Raw genomic sequence first — 20,237 nt, forward strand, 5'->3', positions numbered from 1 at the left:
TCTATGGCAAACCAAACACTTTCCTAATACTATTTATTGAAAGGTAAATTCAGTTGCCGTCTATAATTTGGTTCTGTAAATTTAAGTTTTATAAATATAACCAAAATTACACATTAGACGATGCGAGAGAAGAAAAAAATTAATTCCTAAGTTACCGACACCGAAACGCTTTTTATGTGCAATGAAAATTGGTATTACTAAACTTCTTTACGTTATATTTCGTAAAGAGATGAGTTCCCTAGCAATCAACAGAACGCCTTTACGGCGAGAAGAACGTTAGGAATTGAGTTGAGATTGAACCTACCAACTTTTTATCGCTTTCGGTGACAAAGTTGGTATATTTCTTTGGCAGGCTTAAACCTACCAACTTTTCAGTCGAGCTCGATCATAAAGTTAGTAGCTTTGGTAAAAAGTTGGTATGTTTAAAAATACCAAAAAAAGATACCAACTTTCTTATCGAGCGCGACTAAAAAGTTGGTAGGTTTAAACCTACCAATTCTTTTATCAAAAATCCCAACTTTTTTGCCAAAATTGTCGTCACAACGATCGGACTATAATCAGAAATCGGTTGTTGGTCGATACTTTAAAGAGATTTGGATTTTTTCATCACTAGAAAAATGTGTGCAAATTTCATCAACATTGAAGATAACTATGATCTTGATTCGGATCGATGATCATGACACTACGATATCCACATTATCGTATGTGGAATAAATAACGTCGTTTGAGTTTATTATAATTCTAAGACTGTAAGCTCTCTTGATTCATTGAACACCCATTAATTCATTCATTTTTTTGTTAATTAAGGTTTTTTGTTTGAAAGGTATTAAGGACCCTAGAATGGTGTAAGTGTTTTCAGTACCCTAAGAGCCGCCGGCCACCAGCTTGGATTTTGGTTACTGTAAGGTGGTAAATGATTGATTATTTGCTGAGTGTGATTTAGGCATCCCGTATATGGACATCTATATGTAACTATATACAGCTATTTTTAGTTACATTGGGCTATATCTTACGTGTGAAAGGACGACAGAGTAAAGTTAACCAGGCAGGAGTGGACGTTTGACAAGGGACCTGAATAATCTATATTTTTCTATATTTTTTTCGAATAAAATTTTTCGATTTATGTCAGTGTTCATATGAGTTCATTTTCATCCAGTGTATTAGGTCCCTTATTTGACGTTTCGAAAATGAACCGCTCCTGCCTGGTTTATTTTACTCTGCCGTGGTGAAAGTTACCATTCTTAGCTAGTAGCAAATAAAGGTAAAGATAACTGCGCATAGCTGTTCATACAGTCGTTTAGTACATGCATAAAGTGGGTGTACTTCGTGCGGGGCTTTCAAAATTGCTTTTAGCATTATTAATGGGAGATAGTTTAGAGATGAGTTTTAATGGTAAGATTTAAGGGTAAAGAGAATGAAGTTGCACTGGACAGGCTTTTAATAGGTGCCTCCTACGGGTCGAGACTGTTGATATGTTTTTGTATTAGATTTTTTTTTACCTCTCGAAAACGCAAATGAGCAAATTCATGAATCGTAACTGAGATTATATCCATCTTTGCGATCAGTTGCAGCAGGTCGATGTTTCCGATGAATTCGTTGACCTTTCTACGAAAATATTTCGCGTTGATGAAAATCTCTCCGACACCAACAAATCCACGCAGGTATAGATCGTCACTGCATATGAGATTTACGCCGATCGAATTAAATTTTCCTTCATCATAATCGGCCGAAGGTTATTCTTTGAAATCGGCCAAGCTCCGATTAATCGCCTCGTTTATCTGGAAATGTGTGACACCATTTACTACACCAAATCAGAGAATAATATTGACGGAGGAGCTGAGCTTAGTTTCGGATAAGTTATGAATCGTACGCGACTCATAATACTAAACCCGATAATATGATATGAACAATTTTAACCGCAGCTGCCGATTTCCTAGTTCTTGCAAATTATTCGTGAAGGATAGTAAAAGGCGTTACCTGCTTGCGCTGGATAACTTTTTTCGATAGTTCAATCCAGTTTAGTTCATCATCCTCCAGGACGCGTTTCATTTTGATCGAATCTGATTGCAAAATGAGGTAACTGAAGCACGGGCGTTTTTAAGCTTTTTGAGTTTTTACACGTTTTTTTTCTATCAATTCCTACTCTCTTACTTTCCGAAAAAGTGTGTATAATACCTTTTTGCAATTACACACTTTTTCATTTTTTAGAGTAAAATGTGTAATGATTACACACTCGTAGACTGAAGAGTGTATAATTATTACACATTTAACGCAGCGCCAAATTTACTGAAATCACAAATTCAGCGTCGAACGTGGCTTCGCTTTTATCTTTCGTTGCTTTTCACAAAAGGAGCACTCACACAATGCGCTAAGAATCTGTTTGCGAATTGGAACGGCTTGTTCCACTTTTTCGTCTTCGGACGATGATGATTTCTTCGATGTATTGAGCGTCTGGATACTTTTTTACTCTTAGCTCTACCCAATTGTTCAATTTTCTTTTTATTCTTTCGAAAAGACTTGCAGTAATGTACAGATAATATTAAAAGAGCGAAGTAAGGTTCGAGTGTCTCATTTGAAATTAAAAAATATTAATTATCAGTTAAATGGATTAAGCTCATAAAGCTTCGTTTGGAATGAAGCCTCAGTTTTTTGGCAATAAGTCGATTTTTTACATTTTTTATTAGGCATAGTGTGTAATTTTACACACTTTTACTACGAACAAAAAAGTGTGTAAAATACACACTTTCAAAAAGTTTTTACACACAATGTGTAAAATACACGCTTAAAAAAGCCCGTGAACTGAAGTAGTCCAAATCGATGTCCTTCTTGACGATGTGAGACACGAATATCCGGGATGCGATGCTATCTCCCAAAATCACTCTAGTCATCGCGAGTATTACGTTTTTCGGAAGTGTCTTGTACGATCGGTGTTGATTGCAAAAGTTGATTATAATCGCTGCGGGGAGATTCCTAAAAAAACAGTTTGCGTACTCTCCTGAACATTTTATCAAATATTTTATTTATCAAATAATAACAGTCAAAACTGACCTAAGTGTTTCGTTCTTGTTGTGATATGGAAGCACGGTATTTTTTTTGGCATATCTTTTAGCATATCTTTTCAAAAAAAATTTTGGGTTCCAAAAATTATTTTTGTTTCAAAAAAAAAGTTTTGATTAAGTATATAAGGAGTTTGGTTGAAGAAATAGTAACTAAAAAATACTTGTTTTTCAAGAGAAAATACTTACAAAGAGAAATTAATTTAGAAATGAAAACGTAAAAGATAAAAGTGAATAAATGAAAGGGAATATTTTTAAGGGAAAGGATTGGGCTGAGTTTCTTTTTAAATATTGCTCTCTTGATCTGTTGTTTTCTACATTATTACCTATGACTGCGCAAAAGCGATAAGTTTGTGGATGATAATGTTATTGAAACTAATCAGTGGATCGGTGGTTGGACGTAATATTTTTTGTTTTTTTTTTGTTTTTTGTGTAAAATTGATTTCTAAAATTGAAAAGGAAATAATTTCCGTATAACAAGTAAAAGAAAATTGAGAATGCAGATAAAAGTGATTAGATGCAAGGAAAAAATCATTTTCAGTTGAACCATCGAACTTTTATTGTCCAATTTGTTTTTATGTATATTTGCCGTCTATAATTTGGTTTTGTAAATTTAATTTTTATGAAAAACAAATTACACAGGCTAATTATTGGACGAGGCGAGAGAAAAAAAATTAACTCCTAAGTTACCGACACCGTTCCGGCGCCCGGCTCGCATTGCGGCCCTCCGCTTCGCTCCGGGGCAATGGGCCGGATCGCTCGGCGTGTTAAAACAGTTTTTATGTACAATCAAAGTTGGTATTCATTTCGTAAAAAGACGAACTAAACTCCTTTACGTTTTCGTCCATAGGAACCAACAAAACGGCTTGAGTTGAACTTTCGAACTTCTAGATAGATAATCTTCAAATTGCAAATTAAAAAAAAAAAATCCATGATTTCACTTTACTTTTTTTATTATAACAAATATTCCGTATTGATTGACATAAAAAGCGTTTATAAAATTAAAATTAAACGTCGTTTGATAAAATATAAAAAATTTCATCCAATTGCTTATCGTATTCAAATGTTCCCATGATACGGGCAGCATTTGTCCTTTGTATAGCGAGGCTTATGCGTTGCGTCAAGTATTAGACCCGTACGAAGTACTGGGGTCTTATAGGTTTACGCATACGTTTGTAACACGTCGAATTGGACTCCATGAGTAAGGGGAAACCTATTGTGGTTGTCCGATGCCAAATCAGCAAGAAAAAAAATGTCCGTCTGTCCGTCCGTCCGTTCGTCTGTCTGTCTGCACGATAACTTGAGTAAAACGCATCCGATTTTGAAAATTCTTTTTTTCCCCGTTCAATAATGTCAAAAGACAGGCTAAGTTCGAAGATGAGTGATTTTGGACCGACCCCCCCTGAGCTGGGGCCCAATAAGTGCTTTACGGTTTTTCGAAGATATCTCCGGACATTTAAACGCTATACTCGTAAATGATACATCGAATGAAAGATATTTACAATACCGATCGACAAAAAAAAAGTTTATGGAAATCGGATGACCGACTTGTGAGTTAGACCCCTTGGTGTGAAACAGGCACAGGGCGGCAAGCAGTTTTTGCTTGTAGGGTCGGCCAAATTTAAACATATTTCGTTCGTTTTAGCTTTATTAGATAGGTATTGACCGTACCAATCAGGGAAAAAAAAGTTTATGAAATTATGTTCTCCGGAGCGTGAGCTAGGTCTCTTGGAGTGAGCTCTTATCTAGCTACTCGGCCGTACAGTGAACGTGGAGTATTTTGTCAATATCTCGAGTAAATTTTGACCGAATTTGATATGATATTTTTTTTGGTTTGAAAGGTATTAACGAATGTAAAGCGTCAGTACTATTTTCGGTTTCCTAACAAAATGGCTGCCGGCGGCCATATTGGATTTTAGTAAAATTGAAGTATCTTGGGGAAAATGGTACTTAGAGTGTTTCTGTTAACATGGAAATAATTTGTTATGTGTGTGGGGTTTCAGGGATTACATATACGGACATCTATATATACCTATATACAGCTATATTGAGCTATATACAGGCATATAGAGCTATATGATAGCAAATTCATTTGTGGAATGTTTATTTATAGTGAAATATAGGTAAATATAGCGGTATATAGCTGTTTAAATAGGAATTTATGAAAGTTGACTTCGTACGGGGCTGTCTATATTGTCTCCAGCAATTTATTTGTATATGCTAACAAGGCAAAGAAAGATAATGTAAGTGATTTTGAAGGGCGAATAGCTTTTCAGTAGAGAATGAAGTAAAATAAATGAAGAGTTTCACAGTAAAGGCTTTTGATACGAATAGGTGTTTCGTACGGGTCGGCGTTAGCTATATTTTTGATTTGAAGTTGTAGTTGTACCTTCGAACTTTTATTGGAAAAAATCGCCAGTGAAGAGAATATATTTGCACTCTCCAAAAAGCAACTTTTCCCAAAAAGTATTCGTGGTTATATTTCACTGTGCTCCACTGGCGATTTTTTCCAATAAAAGCTCGAAGGTACAACTACAACTTCAAATCAAAATCAGAAAACAACAGATTGAGAGAGTAAAGTGAAATCATGGAATTTTTTTTTATAAATTTGCAATTTGAAGATGCTATCTAGAATTTCGAAAGTTCAACTCAAGCCGTTTTGTTGGTTCCTATGGAATTCATCCTTTTACGAAAACGTAAAGGAGTTTAGTTCGTCTTTTTACGAAATGAATACCAATTTTTATTGCACATAAAAAGTGTTTTAACACGGCGGTGTCGGTAACTTAGGAGTTAATTTTTTTTCTCGCCTCGTCCAATAATTAGCCTGTGTAATTTGTTTTTCATAAAAATTAAATTTACAAAACCAAATTATAGACGGCAAATATACATAAAAACAAATTGGACAATAAAAGTTCGATGGTTCAACTGAAAATGATTTTTTCCTTGCATCTAATCACTTTTATGCACTGTGGTGCGCATATGTTCATTTTGCGTGCGTAAATATGCATTCGATGAAGTGTAAAATTGCTACAGTACATAAAATCTTGTTGCTAACTTGTGCCTAAACTGGAATTTTGCGCATACGATGTGTTGTCAACCTCGGCTTCGCCTCGGATTGACAATCGTCACATCTATTGCGCAAAATTTCCATTTAGGCACATGTTAGCAAAATAGCTATTATCTGCATTCTCAATTTTCTTTTACTTGTTATACGGAAATTATTTCCTTTTCAATTTTAGAAATCAATTTTACACAAAAAACAAAAAAAAACAAAACAAAAAATATTACATCCAACCACCGATCCATTGCTCAGACCAATCCTTTCCCTTAAAAATATTTCCTTTCATTTATTCACTTTTATCTATTTTCTCAATTTTCTTTTAGTTTTCATTTCTAAATTTCTCTTTGCAATCAATTATTACCATATTTTCTCATATGTAGAAAAAACAAGTATTTTTAGTCCCGTACGAAGTACAAAGGGGCTTATAGGATTACGATGCCGTGTGTAATTGATGGAATTCGAAGCAGACGGTAAGGGCAAAGGGTTTGCCTATGTTCATAGATGACGAATCTGCAATAAAAATTTTGTCTGTCCGTCTGTCCGTCTGTCCGTCTGTCCGTCTGTCACGTCGATATCTTGAGTAAATCAAATCCGATTTCCGATTTTTTCCCTGAAAGATAGTCGAAATAGTGAGGCTAAGTTCGAAGATGGGCATATTCGGGTCGGCCCTTCGTGAGTTAGGGCCACCTAAGTGATTTAAGGTCTTTTGGTGATATTTATGGCAAAATAAACGATGTAAATGTAAATGTAAATGTAAATGACACGGCAAATGATAGGTATTGTCAATACCAATCCAGGAAAAAAAAAAGATTTTTAAAATCGGGTGAGTGGACCGTGAGTTAGGGCCTTAGAAGTGAAATGCTACTAGGGCCCTATGTGTATTTTACATAGAACTCGAGTAAATTTCATTCGTTTTTCGTAATTTTTGTTTGATTTGGAAGGTAATCGAATGCCGAATAGAATGTTGTTGAAAAAAAATTAAATTTGGGTCCTTGGCCTAAGGCCGCTACTAGGGCCCTATGTGTATTTCACATAGGGCTTATAGGATTACGATGCCGTGTGTAATTGATGGAATTCGAAGCAGACGGTAAGGGCAAAGTGTTTGCCTATGTTCATAGATGACGAATCTGCAATAAAAATTTTGTCTGTCCGTCTGTCCGTCTGTCACGTCGATATCTTGAGTAAATCAAATCCGATTTCAAAATTTTTTTTTTCCCTGAAAGATAGTCGAAATAGTGAGGCTAAGTTCGAAGATGGGCATATTCGGGTCGGCCCTTCGTGAGTTAGGGCCACCAAAGTGATTTAAGGTCTTTTGGTGATATTTATGGCAAAATAAACGATGGAAATGTAAATGACACGGCAAATGATAGGTATTGTCAATACCAATCCAGGAAAAAAAAGTTTTTTAAAATCGGGTAAGTGGGCCGTGAGTTAGGGCCTTAGAAGTGAAATGCTACTAGGGCCCTATGTGTATTTTACATAGAACTCGAGTAAATTGCATTCGTTTTTCGTAATTTTTGTTTGATTTGGAAGGTAATCGAATGCCGAATAGAATGTTGTTGAAAAAAAATTAAATTTGGGTCCTTGGCCTAAGGCCGCTACTAGGGCCCTATGTGTATTTCACATATAACTCGAGTATATTTCATCCGTTTTTCGTAATTTTTGTTTCATTTGGAAGGTAATCAAAGGCCGAATAGAATGTTGTTGAAAAAAAAATTAAATTTGGGTCCTTGGACTAAGGCCACTACTAGGGCCCTATGTGTATTTTACATATAACTCGAGCAAATTTCATCCGTTTTTCGTAATTTTTGTTTTATTTGGGAGGTAATCAAAGGCCGAATAGAATGTAGTTGAAAAAAAAAATAAATTTGGGTCCTCGGACTGAGGCCGATACTAGGGCCCTATGTGTATTTTACATATAACTCGAGCAAATTTCATTCGTTTTTCGTAATTTTTGTTTCATTTGGAAGGTAATCAAAGGCCGAATAGAATGTTGTTGAAAAAAAATTAAATTTAGGTCCTTGGACTAAGGCCACTACTAGGGCCCTATGTGTATTTTACATATAACTCGAGCAAATTTCATCCGTTTTTCGTAATTTTTGTTTCATTTGGAAGGTAATCAAAGGCCGAATAGAATGTAGTTGAAAAAAATTTTAAATTTGGGTCCTCGGACTGAGACCGATACTACGCCCTTCAAAAAAATGAAATTTTAGCGCGATTTGAAATTTTTGTTTCATTTGAAAGGAACGTCGTACGGGGCTTCGTAATTGCGCTATGCGCAATTTGTAAGATGTACATATTACATAATAATTTTACTTTAACTACATTAACCGGCGCAATAGGCTTACGATCAAAGTAGGGTGACAGACGCACTAGGGTCACGAACGCAATAGATATACGGGTTTGTACGGGGCTCAGTCGCAGCAAACGCTCCGACTGTTCTGATGGCTCGTTTTTTGAAAAGATATGCTAAAAGATATGCCAAAAAAATACCGTCCAGAAATCGGTCAAATTTACGTTTAAAATGTTTGTCCATTTATTTGCCTGGGTTTGCGGAAGATAATAAAAATTCCAGCTCGAACATTCTGTGTAACTGGTTGAAAAGTTTTTTTTACAAAAAGAACCAGATTTTAATTAATTTAATTGAAAAATTCATATCAAATTCGACTTTAATTCGGCAGGTTCGACCACCGGTTCGGTACATTTTTGGTATTGTCGGTAATGAGATGTGAAATTTATTACCGGTATTACACAGTTTGTATATCAGAGAGTTGCTAATATGACGACTGGGTCGTTTCGACGGATAGAGGGAATATGTCGAATGACAGTTGGGTTTTCGAGAGAGAATTCAATACATTTTCTCTCGACCAATTTCAAAATCATTCGACATATTCCGTCTATCCGTCGAAACGACCCAGTCGTCATATTAGCATCTCTCTGTTTGTTATATGTAATTTCAACCTAACGAAAAACGAAGAAACGTGTAATACCGGTAACTGTCAATTTTAGAAAAGTGAACTTTTTGCACGATCTGTCACATGTCTGTTTCCAGCAATGTTTTGATGGTTTTGATACTTTTCAGCGGCCGCAAGAGTAAATAAATATTTTCTGTTAAAACGCAAACGATTGAGCACTTCCAAAATGACGATAGAGCTCGAATCCGCTGAGTAAGTGTTCACTGGACTAAAATGAAATTAGAATTTCGAATGGCGTGTGTGTATAATTTATCGATAATTTCATCAATTTTAGCGTTATCCGTCTGATCCAACAATATTTGAAGGAGTCCAATTTGCAAACAATTCAGGTAACATTGGGATACGGTGTTGAAGGCTATTCAGTCATTAAAGTTGCCGGATAAGAAATTAATTTATATGAGCAGGCTGGTCAACCTTTCACACCACCAATGTTGTTTGATGTCTTCGAAAAATATGTTTTATTTCCAAAATGTATACTGGAGCTAATCGAACAACGAGAAATTGGAGCTGCGCCAGATCGCTACTACGACAAACGGATCCAATGATTATGCTAAAGCAACATAAGACAGAGCGATACATTCACTAAGTTAAAAATATATTTTGATTGCTATTGCTATTGCGGTGACTGATCAAATATTTCCAGAGAACATGCTTCAGAAGTATTCCTTCGATCCACGTAAAGCCTATCCGGAGGGTAGTAGCAAAGAGAAAAGACGAAATGTCATAGCGCAAGAATTAAGTGGAGAGGTGTCGGCGTATCATCTTCAAGATTGTTGGCGTTGCTCGGTGAGGCATTGAAATGGCAACAGCATCAAGGACTATTACCGCCTGGTACGTACGACTGGTTATGGTGCTGTTGCAAGATCTTAACCGTATTACTTCTTCCAGGAACAACAATCGATTTGTTCCTAGGCAAAGCTGCAATCCGTGACCAAGAGGAGGAAATGTATCCAACGCAACTTGCTCGACAAATTAAATTCGATCAAAAATCACACACGGAAGCGGCAAGCTTTTCGCCAGATGGTCAATTGTTGGTCACTGGTAGTGTTGACGGTTTCATTGAATTTTGGAACTTTACCACCTGGAAATGTAATTGTTACAGGACAATTTCATGATGATGGAACAGTCAGTACTGGCCATGTCATTTTCTCGTGATTCCGAAATGCTTACGACAAGCTCTCAGGACGGACAAATCAAAGTTTGGCGTATAATGACTGGACAGTGTTTAAGACGATTTGAAAAGGCACACAGCAAGGGAATCACTTGCTTACAATTCTCACGTGACAACAGTCAGGTTTTATCCGCTTCGTTCGATCATTTGATTCGACTTCATGGACTGAAATCTGGTAAAATGGTAAAGGAGTTTAAAGGACACACATCATACGTTAACGAGTGTGCTTTCACCGCTGATAGTCATAACATTTTAAGGTAAAACTGCAATTTGATATGCACAAACAATCGGTTTTTTTTTCACATAATAATTTTGTACACAGTTTGGTCAAAATTTGGTCATTGAAAACAACCGAATGCACAGCAACTTTCAAAACATTAGGAAACGATCTGGCGGTCAACGCAGTTTTATTTCTCCCGAAAAATCCAGAACATTTTATCGTATATGCAATCGTTCAAACACTGTTGTCATCATGAACATGCAAGGCCAGGTAATGTCGCACTCAGACATTTATTTCAATCAACCAAAATCGTCGGATAATAAGAATTCGATCGATTGCAGATTGTCAAATCATTTTTATCCGGTAAGCGTGAAGGCGGTGCGTTTATATGTGCTACATTATCGCCTCGAGGTGAATTCATTTACTGTGCTGGCGAGGATATGGTGATGTACTGCTTTTCGATATCGTCCGGTAAATTGGAACGAACATTGAACGTTCATGAGAAAGACGTCATTGGATTGACTCATCATCCGCATCAGAATTTGTTGGCCAGTTACAGCAAAGACGGTTTGCTGAAGATGTGGAAGCCATAGATAGTAAACGATTGGCATACCGACGGTGTTCCACTATTCACTTTGCTTGTATGTGTTGTAAAAGCAATTACAACGGACGTACCAATAAATGGTTTTGAATGGAATTGAATCCGAATTTTTACCGTTGAACCAATTAAGCAATAGACGAAAAGCAGAAGAGCTCGAAAGAAACGACGGCAGTCTTTAATCAAATAACAGAACATTAACATGAGATGAAGGACTAGTTGGTGAGTGCAACAAACATATTAAACAAAAAAGAACACCTCCTGATTTGTGAAGCAGTGCGACTTAATTCACAAACATAAACCAAACCGCGTGGTTCTTTTAAAAAGATACCACACATACCGTATGATACAAACAAAACTGTAAATTTTTATACACCGCCACGCGTTAGTGAAACTATTTCACCCGTATAAACAAGTATGTATACACAATCAGCTGTTTTGTTTGTATGAGTGGGGGCCAGCTAAAAAACACCTGAAATAAATTCACGTTTAAATTTAACTTACGTCCACTGTAGGTGTACGTCATTCCGTGAAAGAAACGAGCCGTCAGAACAGTCGGAGCGTTCGCTGCGACTGAGCCCCGTACGAACCCGTACATCTATTGCGTACGTGACCCTAGTTCGTCGGTCGCCCTACTCTTACCCTAAGCCTGCTGTGACCGTAAACGTCGTTAAAGTAAAATTCTTATGAAATGTGCACGTCTTAAAAATTGCGCATAGCGCAATTACGAAGCCCCGTCAGACACGCCGACTCCTGGTGGTCGTTGGGTGCCGCCGCACCCGACAGAAGGATTTGTTGGGTGCGTAGCACCCAACACAATAATCCTCTATTTGATAAATAAGAATTCGAAAAATAAACTTTTTTTAGCATTATGTTAGCAATTACATTTACTTTTTTTTGAAGAATATGCCTGTCGTAACAATTTCAAACAGACGCGAAAAGACACCCTTATTCAAACAGCCGCGCCTTCACGAAAGTATTGTCTCGTGCTTTGTTACTGTCATAGCTTCGCAAGAGGACTTAGCAATGTGTAGTTGCTCAGACTAAGTTGAAGCAGTGACTAAATTGTCTGACCTGACACTTAAAATAGTATGTAGTTTCTAAACTTCAGAATCTATTCAAGAAAGTATTAATCTTTTTTTAGTCGAGGGTGGAACTGGATACGAAAGTTCACTTATCCCTTGAAACCTTTGAGCAAAGGATTTTTTTAAAATCAAAATGTAAGCTTGCGCGAATGTTCTTTCTGAAAAATTTCGAGTTTTTTAAAGTTCTACCATATATAGTGCTACTGGACTTAGAATATAAGACTTTTTACAACATTTATATTTTTAATAAAAACTCCTTCCTACACATGGCCTGTTATGTAGAATCTCTGAGTGAATCTTGCAAATCTTGTGAACTAATTCTACATAATAGCCTCTGACCTACAATACATCAGAAAACACAAAATAAATATTGAAAAGGTTTTGACTACTAATTTTGTGGTTACTTCAAAATTGACTTTCTTTCGCCAACTTTTTTGTTTTAGCTTAATACGAACATTTTGTGGTATACAAAGCGGGTTTCAATTTTTTGTTGTGATAGCTTATTTTGAAAGTATTGTGAAAGTATTTCAGAAAAAAAAACATTTAAAAAAAAACTAAAGATTTTGTTTGAGTTATCACCGTAATACGACCTCAAACATACAAAATTCTTGTATTTTTTGATAGTTGAAAAAATATGATTGTTTTCAAAAGCTTGACTTTTTATGACTAAATTTTAACTTTTAAAAACTAATCTTAATAATTCAGCGTATTTAACATATTTGTTTTTTTAATGTCAAGAAAGATATCCTAATTTCAGCATATTTGAAAGATAATAATCCTTCTTTTTTTTCAAAAATTATAACAAGAGAAAATTAAGAGCCGTTTTCTGCCAAAAATGTTTGAATTACGCTAGAATTTTTTTTAAAGTTGGCAACTGTCAACTTTGAAGCCAACACGAAATGAGAGGTCTTGCTTTTTTCAATATTTGTTTTGTCTGTTCTGATGTATTGTAGGATATAGTTTTTATTAAAAATATAAATCTTATAAAAAGTCTTATCTTCCAAGTCTAGTAGGAATCAATATGGAGCCACTACAAAAAATTCGAAATTTTTCAGAAGTAAAAAAAAATCTTTGCTGATTCAAAGGTTTCAGGGGATTAGTGAACTTTCGTATCCAATTCCACCCTCGCCTAAAAAAGGTTTATAACTGTTTCCTTTAATTTTTACCGTGCAAATAAATTTTAGTTTTTGTACTGGATACCAGGGGTTTCTTGATACTAATTGGGTCATTTTTGCTAATATTCGATCGAACACAAAAATTGTTTCTCTGACCAAAATTGTAACATCGGTGCCGTTTAAACGCTGAGGTTCGTCTAATTATTTTATGGATTTTATGGATACATTTTTTTAAATTGTGATCTTGTGATCTGAGCGATTTTTGAAAATCTTGTCATATTTGTACCTCATCAATTATGTATTGTTCACCTATATTTTTTTTTTTTTTAGCAAAATTTGTAGAATAAGTTACGAACGGAGAAATATAACTTTTGACATATTCAACGATATCATCGTGTCTTTAATTCTCTCAATTAACATTTGTAATAACATGCATAATGAGAGAATACAGAGAAACGATGATATTGTTAAATATGTCGAAAGTTATATTTCTGAAACTGTGTGGTATTCAACAATTTCTTATTAAAACTCAATAATTCGAAAAATAAAAATGATATACATAAGTCATGACGTACGAAAATCCCTTAAACAAACTTGTTCCATAAAATTATCAGTCGAACATACTCGATAATTGTAAAGGTTAAGAGTTTCGATAAAAAAGAGGATGCCAGCTTTTTTCGACGAAAACGATAATGCCCCACAATAACAGTAATTCCCAACAATAATGCCCCGTCAAAAATGGCGACCATTGTGAATGCATTCACATGGACAAGTCAATTTTCTATTTATTTTTGATTTTTATGCTAAAAGTTCGTCCGGATCTATATTTTATCACAGCAATCCGTAGATCTAATTTGTAGCGAGCTAGCGACAATGAGCTGGAAAAAAACTATTCACTTTACAACGCGCTGTTCGACGACAAACATCATCCACTACACAACAAACACGTGCTTAACCTGCAAGCGGAACACATGATGTTTGTTGTCGTACAGCGCGTTGTAAAGTGAATAGATTTTTTCCAGCTCAAAGTCGCTAGCTCGCTACAGATTAGATCTACGGATTGCTGTGATAAAATATAGATCCGGACGAACTTTTAGCATAAAAATCAAAAATAAATAGAAAATTGACTTGTCCATGTGAATGCATTCACAATGGTCGCCATTTTTGACGGGGCATTATTGTTGGGAATTACTGTTATTGTGGGGCATTATCGTTTTCGTCGAAAAATGCTGGCGTCCTCCAAAATAAAAGAGACCGATCCCTTCCGTAACCGTTGTATTTACAACCCGCCCCTAATTTAATTACAAAGGCAGTCTTTAAGCACATACTTTTGCTGACATAGTTGTGCTCTTGATTCAATCAGCATTTGATTTTTAGAAATTGTAGTAGACTGGGATCATTGTAAGGATATTGGAAATTTGCTCATCGTCAGTCGGTCATCAACGAGTATCTGGATATTATAACATTTACCACAGACCTATTTTTTTGTTTATGTCTGCACCCAACACCAAAAAGGAAAGTCGGCGTGTCTGAGCCCCGTACGACGTTCTTTTCAACTCAAAGCAAACTTAAAAATGTTTGCAACAATTTATATTAACCTATATTTACCTATAAATAAACATTTTACTAATAAATATGCTAGTATATAGCTCAAAAGAACTATCTACACAGTTATATAGCTCAATATAGCTGTATATATTTATATATATATATATATCCATATTTGGGATGCTTGAAACACCCCACACACATAACCAATCACTTCCCTGATCACTGATCAGTAACTTTGTAAGTATCATTTTCACCGATTTCTATTGTTTTTACAAAAATCCAAAATGGCGGCCGGCGGCCATTTTGTTAGGAGGTGGAAAGTAAAACGGCTGCTTTACATTCGATAATACCTTTCAAACAAAAACAAATTCATGAAATTGGGTCAAAGTTTACTCGAGATATTAACCAAAAACACCACGTTCACTGTACGGCCGAGTAGCCACATATAAGCTCACTCCGAGAGACCTAGCTCACGCTTCGGTAAACCGAATTTCATAAACTTTTTCCCTGATTGGTACGGTCAATACCTATCTAATAAAGCAACATCCATCTCAATACGTTCAAATTTGACCAACCTACAAGCAAAAACGGCTTGCCGCCCTGTACCCAGTTCACACCAAGGGGTCTAACTCACGAGTCGGTCATCCAGTTTCCATAAACTTTTTTTTTGTCGATCGGTATTGTAAATACCTTTCATTTGACGTATCACTCACAAGTGTAGCCTTTAAATGTCCAGATATATCTTCGGAAAACGTTAAATCACTTATGGGGCCCCAGCTCGGGAGGGGTCGCCCATCTTCGAACTTAGCCTCACTATTTTGACTATCTTTCAGGGAAAAAAAAAATTTTTGAAATCGGATTTGATTTACTCAAGATATCGACGTGACGGACAGACGGACAGACAGACACAATTTTTATTGCGGATTCGTCATCTATGAACATAGGCAAACACTTTGCCCTTACCGTCTGCTTCGAATTCCATCAATTACACACGGCATCGTAATCCTATATGCCCCTTTGTACTTCGTACGGGGCTAAAAATGTAATCCGAGCAACTAGTATATTGTCTGCTAACTGATTAAAGAATGTTTTAAGGTATAATAGGCCTGTATGCGCCAGTATTCTTTGTTAGCAATCGTCTTTTTCGCCAACTTTTACCCTAACCGCAAGACCATTTCTCCACTGAAAAATATATCGGTGCGAGATTCTACTCGTTCATGTCCTTTAATTTTTCCTCCGTTTCAAAAATCCTCTCAAAACTCTCAAAGGAATTTGAATTTGCACGATTATAAAAAAGGTGCATCGAAGTTACACGCTGGAAAAAATAGTTGCAAATCGAGTGGTTTGCCCGTCGGTAATTTTTTCTATTTCTGAATTTGTATATCTCTCTGAGAATCGAGTTCGCACCTCTGCAGCAATTTTTCATTTTAAATTACATGTCCGAAAGCACACTACATACCATAACACCTTACTCATATTATCCTACGATGGTCAGCTGCCAATTCGTAACGTTAAAAATATCGAATGTCGTAATTTTAGGGATCACATTACTTGGACAAATTGTGTTTTTGGTAGCGATTTAAACTTGACTTGACGATGACAAAAGAATTGGCCTTCGTTTTTTCTTCTTTTTCTTAAACAAAAATCGAAAAATTCATCTTTTAGTGTAAGTGTCTCGCCCCTCTGTAACAGTTTTAAAACTAACGTAACATTGGCAATGTTGTCACCGCAGAGGGAGATAGTAATCAACACTAATTTTACTTCTGGCCGAGGGGGAAACAACTATTGTGATTTTTCTTGATTTTTTTGGCGTGTCGTACCTTTTTAAGGATTTTTCGTCATTTTATTATAAAAGTATACAAAAAATCAAGAAAGCCCCAAAAAAATCAAGAAGAGTCAACGAAATGAAAAAGTTGATTTTTTTGATTTTTCCGTTGTTGTTACCCCCTCGCTTTTGACTTAAAGTGTTGCGTTATCGAATGTTGTCTAAATTGTCGTTATAAAGACCGAAGTAATTGCTAAACGTATAGCTTTGCTACAAAGGAGAGAAAGCTAGACAGATTACCGATTTATTTTTGTCATCATAATCGATACCAGAAATGACTCCCACCTTAAACGACCCAAGATGAAAGAAAAACGCTGATCAAATTGAGAAATTAGTTTTGGATTTAATATTCTTATAGAAATACGTTCATGAAGCTTAGTACATTAAAATATGGAAAAAAAAGTCATTTTTGTGCTTGAAGACTGAAATTCGACGGATTTCGACACGAATTCTACGATCGAAAAGTTCCATTTTTCTCAGAGAGAGATATTTGCGGCCAAGAAAGTACTTTCTCGGACGCTCTCTCCGGCCGAAAATGGATTTTCATATATATTTTATGCAATTCAGTGATGATATTTACAACTTACGCAGCCTGTGTGCAATGTTATATGAACGTATTTTATCGCACTAGTGCGATAAAGGATTTGCAAGGGACTTTATCGCGCTAGTGCGATAAAAGCCACGTGTTGCTGACATCACACTACCAATATTTTCGATATTTATTCGTTTTCTTCATTGCATAAAACGTTGTATGCAACACGAATCGTATTCTGGTATATTATCGCACGCGACGTCTTGCCAACATCGGCTTCGCCTCGGATTGGCAATCTGACATCTAGTGCGATAATATACCTTCATACGATTCTTGTTACATAAATAACTATTTCCGGTCGCGATCAAGTGTGCATGCTTTGTTGTTGAAATGGCTGTAGAGTTATTTCTATGTTAATGATGTTGTGGCTCCGCCTCGTTAGGACAAGCTTACGACTAGTACCGAAAAATTCAACTTTTCATCACTCGTAACAAAATGTACTATTCATGATTGCATTTTTACGATCGACGACAATTTTTCCATTGAAAAGTAAAAATTTCTCCTAAATAAACGCTTGTTCTGCCGCCAGTTTTTCCGTAAGTGGTTTGGCAATTGCATTTGTAGCGAAACAAAAAATGAGTCCAAAAAATATTGAAATAGGCAATGCTGGTAGTGCTTTTCGGAATATTGCCTGAAGGAGCAGGGTTAGGGTAGTCCCTGCGAATGGACAGAAACAAAAACGTCAGCTGGTTAACTGCTTGTTGCAAAGAAAAAATCGGTTGACTCACAATTAGTATAGCTACGAAACACGCGGTCGTCGTATTCCAATCACCATAGCTTGACGCTTTACCGACTAGCACTGAATAGAAAATGAAATCAACGAGCCCAAGTTTAATGTCACCTGAAATTTGAAATTGAAATAAAAATTGTGGCGCTGCAAACCTCTATTCGTTCTTCAGGTTCTGGTTCATAATTTTGTACAGGCTGTGGTTGTGTTGTTACGATGCGATATTGAGCTGGCCGATTTTGATCGCCTGTGGTATTTGCTTGCACTTCAACTTGACGACGTTCGCGTCGCTCCATCCCTGGACGTTTTCACCACCTGGGCCACACCTTTTTGATCCTTGGTATGTAACGTAACATACTATTTTTTGCAGGTAACGATATGTCCGACATCATTAACTATACAAACACCAATAAAGTCACAATAACACGCAAAATCAAAAAGAAAAAACTCAAAATTTACCGTCTCTGTTCGCAAAATATCTCACAAGAGGCGCACCTTCTCCAGAGTTCTGCTGTTGTGGTTGTGGTGATGATGGTCCTGATTCTTGTACATCATTTCTGTTAGTTAAAGCATCTCGATGACCTGTACCCATGTATGAGTACATAAAGGTCGCTGTTAACAGAAGCATCATAAGACGTTAGCCGAATTTCATTTTGTTTTACTTTCAAACATTTCACATACATGAATAGATGAGCGCCGGATGTGCTGTTTCAACAAGAATCCGAAGAGGTCCACGAGGTGATAGTACAGCAACCAAGTCTGAAAGAAAAAGAATTCGAAACACAAATTTTGGTTTTAAAGACAGGATGAACATGTGTTGGATCAGTTGTTTATTAATCACTCACCCCAAATAGATATAACAGCGAGTACAATCCAAGTGGTCTATTCCGGTAAATATTTGGTGAACACCAATGCCATCAGTGGAGCTACGAATGTCAAATAAGCTTGTTGCAATCGTAATAAACCGTGCCAATGTATCGACATCACAATAGCAACTCCGAAATTCCACATTATTAGCAATGCAGTAAAATAATCCATTGGAATGTTGTAGGCGCGGAGCAGTTCCCTAAACGAATTGGGTTCTGTGACAGGCCTTAGAACAACATTATGAACACTTACTCCAAATACAGGTAGCTGAAGAAAAAGAGCAATATAAAGGAAGACAGTATCAACCAGCCGTGTATGACTTTTAGCATCGTTTCTTATACAAAACAATTACCAATATTGTCATCAACATTATCACAACCATTAAAATTAAGGAATTTGCTAGAGCATTCCATATCTTAGTTCCGGTATCGGATGATTTCTCATGAAACGGAGTGTACAACCTGCAAGCAGATTTATGTTTCCACACAATATTAGAATCGCTACAATCAACTGTCTTTGATGTACTCACAAATAAACGTCTTTTACATTATCAAAAGTTGACCGAATTGATGGTAGCGACCACAACCAGCATACACAAGGAAACTGGAGTAAACAATTTAATGACATGCTGGGCTCCATACTTCAGTCACTCTTCTTCTTCATCGTACTGTTCTTGTTCATTCGCTCGTAGCACACCATCCGGATGCATGTTTCTACCGTCACCGTGACCATCTCTTATTCGGAATTTGACTCGGCCCACCAGCACTATCGGTTGCCTATTTTATTGGTGAAATTTAATGTTTTTGTCTGAAATGACTGCTCACACAGTCAATTATGCCTCCCCATAACCACCTACTGGTTGAACTAAATGCCTGATGGATTGATACCGATATCTGACGATCGGGACGGTTCACCTACATGGGCATCCATAAATAACCTGGTTGTTTCGTCGTTGTTCGATGGCTCTGTATTGCTGATGTTTTGCCAATATTTTTTCAGCATACGAAATTCCAGATGAGCGTAACTTGACGAAAATCACTTTAAAAATCACCGTGAATTGTTACTATACGCAAAACATTTGTACGTCTAGGATGAGAATTGATTAATATATACGTTGACGTTAGATAAACAATGTTCAAGATACTAAATTTTTGTGTGTTTGTGGGTGGTATAAAACCGAATGAATGCTCCTAGATTCGTTCACTTATTTTTCCGGTAGTTTTAACGCAAATTACTTCCAATAAAATCGAACAGAGTTGAACTGATACATTTTATTGAACCATATTCAATTTAGATGACATAGATTTCAATTTGCGTAGTCAATTTGAGTTAGTTAATCATTACGATTGCCGACTGTGACGAGAAGAGTTCTGGTTCTCAATGATGTAGCAAAA

At 36.3% G+C, this 20,237-nt stretch overlaps 2 pseudogenes; one reads left to right on the top strand and one right to left on the bottom strand.

Annotated features, from left to right (window-relative positions):
• Positions 1-9,154: 9,154 nt before the first annotated feature.
• LOC119083182 lies at positions 9,155-11,185 on the top strand (annotated as a pseudogene).
• Positions 11,186-17,477: 6,292 nt separating this feature from the next.
• LOC119083175 lies at positions 17,478-20,007 on the bottom strand (annotated as a pseudogene).
• Between the last annotated feature and the right edge of the window lie 230 nt (positions 20,008-20,237).

The sequence above is a fragment of the Bradysia coprophila genome, unplaced genomic scaffold (assembly GCF_014529535.1).
Source record: "Bradysia coprophila strain Holo2 unplaced genomic scaffold, BU_Bcop_v1 contig_561, whole genome shotgun sequence".
NCBI classification, from domain to species: domain Eukaryota; kingdom Metazoa; phylum Arthropoda; class Insecta; order Diptera; family Sciaridae; genus Bradysia; species Bradysia coprophila.